The sequence below is a fragment of the Colletes latitarsis genome, unplaced genomic scaffold, assembly GCF_051014445.1.
Source record: "Colletes latitarsis isolate SP2378_abdomen unplaced genomic scaffold, iyColLati1 scaffold0018, whole genome shotgun sequence".
Lineage (NCBI taxonomy): Eukaryota > Metazoa > Arthropoda > Insecta > Hymenoptera > Colletidae > Colletes > Colletes latitarsis.
The window spans coordinates 17,057,258-17,062,168 of NW_027488369.1; positions in this window are offsets into that span (position 1 = coordinate 17,057,258).

The following is a 4,911-nucleotide window of genomic DNA, read 5'->3' on the forward strand; positions in this document are numbered from 1 at the left end:
CAAAACCAGAAAAAACCCAGGATCCGTTCAACAAGTATGTGAAGAATGCGAAAGTATGAGTCTGATCAGTGAAAATCTCAGGCCTTACCTAGACCTAACTTGCGTTGTCCTCTAAAATATTGATGGAAACCAGGTTTCATTGACTGTTTCAGTGTGGTACTACATTACTACGTGATGCAATCCAGAAAAAGCCCAGGATCTAGCCATGAAGTATGAGAAATATGCGAAAGTAAGAGCCTGATGAGGGCAAATCCTAGACCTATCCCAGACCTAACTTGCGTTATCCTCTAAAATATTGATCGAAACCAGGTTTAATTGACTGTTTCAGCGTGGTACCACATTGCTACGTGTTACAATCCAGAAACAGCGCAGGATTTAGCCATGAAGTATGAGAAATATGCGAAAGTATGAGCCTGATGAGGGCAAATCCTAGACCTAACCCAGACCTAACAGGTGTTATCCTCTAAAATATTTATCAAGATCAGGTTTAATTGAATGTTTCGGTGTGGTACCGCATTACTACGTGATCCAAACCATAAAAAGGCTGGGATCAGGCCAACAAGTAAGCGAAATATGCGAAAGTACGAGCGAGATGAGGGCAAATAGCAGACCTAAACCAGACATAATCGGCGTTATCCTCTAAAATATTAATCGGACCCAGGTTTAATTGACTGTTTCGGTGTGGTACCACATTTCTACGTGGTCCAAGCCAGAAAAAGGCGAGGATCTGGCCAAAAACTATTCGAAACGTGCGAAAGTACGTGCCAGATGAGGACAAATCCCAGACCTAACCGAGACATAACCGGCGTTATCCTCTAAAGTATCAATCGGATCCAGGTTTAATTGACAGTTTCAGTGTGGTACCACTTCACTACGTGGTCCAAGCCAGAATAAGGCCAGGATGTGGCCAACAAGTATGCGAAAACTGCGAAAGTACGAGCCAGTTGAGGGCAAATACCAGACCTAACCGAAACATAACCGGCGCTATCCTGTAAAATATTAATCGCAACCAGGTTTAATAGACTGTTTCGGTGTGGAACCACATTACTACGGGATCCAAACCAGAAAAAACCCAGAATCTGGCCAACAACTATGAGAAAAACGAGAAAGTATGAGCCAGATGGTTGCAAATACCAGAACTATCCCAGACATACCCAGCGTTATCCACTAAAATATTATTCGCAACCAGGTTTAATTGACTGTTTCGGTGTGGTACCACATTACTACGTGGTCCAAGCCAGAAAAAGGCCAGGATCTGGCCAACAAGTATGCGAAAAATGCGAAAGTACGAGCCAGGTGAGGGCAAATACCATACCTAACCGAGACATTACCGGCTTTATCCTCTAAAATATTAATCGCAACCAGATTTAATTGACTGTTTCAGTGTGGTACCGCATTACTACGTGATCCAAACCAGAAAGAGGCCAGGATCTGGCCAACAAGTATGCGAAAAACGCGAAAGTACGAGCCAGATGATTGCAAATACCAGAACTCACCCAGACATAACCAGCGCTATCCTCTAAAATACTAATCTGAACCAGGGTTAATTGACTGTTTCAGTGTGGTACCACATTACTACGTGATCCAAACCAGAGAAAGGCCAGGATCTGGCCCACAAGTATGCGAAAAATGCGAAAGTACGAGCCAGATGATGGCAAATACCAGACCTATCCGAGACATAACCGGCGTTATCCTCTAAAATATTAATCGCAACCAGGTTTAATTGACTGTTTCGGTGTCGTGCCGTATTACTACGTGATCCAAATCAGAAAAAGGCCAGGATCTGGCCACCAAGAATGCGAAAAATGCGAAAGTACGAGCCAGATGATTGCAAATACCAGCACTATCCCAGACATAACCAGCGATATCCTCTAAAATACAAATCGGAACCAGCTTCTATTGACTGGTTCAGTGTGGTACCACACTACTACGTGATCGAAACCAGAAAAAGGCCAGGATCTGGCCAACAAGTATGCGACAAACGCGAAAGTATGAGGCAGATGATTGCAAATACCAGAACTAACCCAGGCATAACCAGCGTTATCCTCTAAAGTATTAATCGGAACCAGGTTTAATTGACTGTTTCAGTGTGGTACCACTTTACTACGTGGTCCAAGCCAGAAGAAGGCCAGGATGTGGCCAACAAGTATGCGAAAAATGCGAAAGTACGAGCCAGATGATGGCAAATACCAGACCTATCCGAGACATAACCGGCGTTATCCTCTAAAATATTAATCGCAACCAGGATAAATTGATTGTTTCGGTGTGGTACCACATTACTACGTGGTCCAAGCCAGAAAAAGGCAAGGATCTGGCCAACAAGTATGCGAAAAACGCGAAAGTACGAGCCAGATGAGGACAAATCCCAGACCTACCCGAGACATAACCGGCGTTATCCTCTAAAATATTAATCGCAACCAGTTTAATTGACTGTTTCGGTGTGGTACCACATTACTACGTGATCCGAACCAGAAAAAGCCCAGGATCTGGCCATCAAGTATGCGAAAAACGCGAATATATGAGCCATATGATTGCAAATACCAGAACTAACCCTGACATAACCAGCGTTATCCACTAAAATACGCATCGGAACATGCTTTTAATGACTGTTTCAGTGTGGTACCACATTACAACCTGATCCAAACCAGAAAAAGCCCAGGATCGGGCCAACAAGAATGCGAAAAATGCGAAAGTACGAGCCTGATGAGGGAAACTCCCAGAGCTAACCGAGACGTAACCGGCGTTATCCCCTAAAATATTAATCGCAACCAGGTGTAATTGACTGTTTCGGTGTGGTACCGCATTGCTACGATGATCCAAACCAGAAAGAGGCCAGGATCTGGCCAACAAGTATGCGAAAAATGCGAAAGTATGAGCCAGATGATTGCAAATACCTGAACTAACCCAGACATAACCAGCGATATCCTCTAAAATATTAATCGCAACCAGGTTTAATTGACTGTTTCGGTGTGGTACTGCATTACTACGTGATCCAAACCAGAAAAAGGCCAGGATCTGGCCAACAAGTATGCGCAAAATGCGAAAGTACGAGCCAGTTGAGGGCAAATCCCAGACCAAAACGAGACGTAACCGGCGTTATCCCCTAAAATATTAATCGCAACCAGGTTTAATTGACTGTTTCGGTGTGGTAACGCATTACTACGTGATCCAAACCAGAAAAAGGCCAGGATCTGGCCAACAAGTATGCGAAAAATGCGAAAGTATGAGCCAGATGATTGCAAATTCCAGAACTAACCCTGACATAACCAGCGTTATCCTCTAGAATAAGAATCGGAACATGGTTTTAATGACTGTTTCAGTGTTGTAACACATTACTACCTGATCCAAACCAGAAAAATCCCAGGATCGGGCCAACAAGAATGCGAAAAACGCGAAAGTACGAGCCAGATGAGGGAAAATCCCAGACCAAAACGAGACGTAACCGGCGTTATCCCCTAAAATATTAATCGCAACCAGGTTTAATTGACTGTTTCGGTGTGGTACTGCATTACTACGTGATCCAGACCAGAAAAAGGCCAGGATCTGGCCAACAAGTATGCGCAAAATGCGAAAGTACGAGCCAGTTGAGGGCAAATCCCAGACCAAAACGAGACGTAACTGGCGTTATCCCCTAAAATATTAATCGCAACCAGGTTTAATTGACTGTTTCGGTGTGGTAACGCATTACTACGTGATCCAGACCAGAAAAAGGCCAGGATCTGGCCAACAAGTATGCGAAAAACGCGAAAGTATAAGCCAGATGATTGCAAATACCAGAACTAACCCAGGCATAACCAGCGTTATCCTCTAAAATACTAAGCGGAACCAGCTTTTATTGACAGTGTGGTACCACATTACTACGTGATCCAAACCAGAAAAAGCCCAGGATCTTGCCAACAAGTATGCGAAACGTGCGAAAGTACGAGGCAGATGAGGGCAAATCCCAGACCTAACCGTGACATAACCGGCGTTATCCTCTAAAATATTAATCGCAACCAGTTTAATTGACTGTTTCGGTGTGGAACCTCATTACTACGGGATCCAAAACAGAAAAAACCCAGGATCGGGCTAACAAGTATGCGAAAAACGCGAAAGAATGAGCCAGATGATTGCAAATACCAGAACAATCCCAGGCATAACAAGAGTTATCCTCTAAAATACTAAGCGGAACCAGCTTTTATTGACAGTGTGGTACCACATTACTACGTGATCCAAACCAGAAAAAGCCCAGGATCTGGCCAACAAGTATGCGAAAAACGCGAAAGTACGAGCCAGATGATTGCAAATACCAGAACTCACCCAGACATAACCAGCGCTATCCTCTAAAATACTAATCTGAACCAGGGTTAATTGACTGTTTTGGTGTGGTACCGCATTACTACGTGATCCACAACAGAAAAAACCCAGGATCTGGTCAACAAGTATGCGAAAAACGCGAAAGTATGAGCCAGAGGATTGCAAATACCAGAACTAACCCAGACATAACCAGCGTTATCCTCTAAAATACTTATCGGAACCAGCTTCTATTGACTGTTTCAGTGTGGTACCACTTTACTACGTGGTCCAAGCCAGAAGGAGGCCAGGATGTGGCCAACAAGTATGCGAAAAATGCGAAAGTACGAGCCAGATGAGGGCAAATACCAGACCTAACCGAGACATAACCGGCGTTATCCTCTAAAATATTGATCGAAACCAGGTTTAATTGACTGTTTCAGCGTGGTACCACATTACTACGTGTTACAATCCAGAAACAGCCCAGGATTTAGCCATGAAGTATGAGAAATATGCGAAAGTATGAGCCTGATGAGGGCAAATCCTAGACCTAACCCAGACCTAACATGCGTTATCCTCTAAAATATTTATCAAGATCAGGTTTAATTGAATGTTTCGGTATGGTACCGCATTACTACG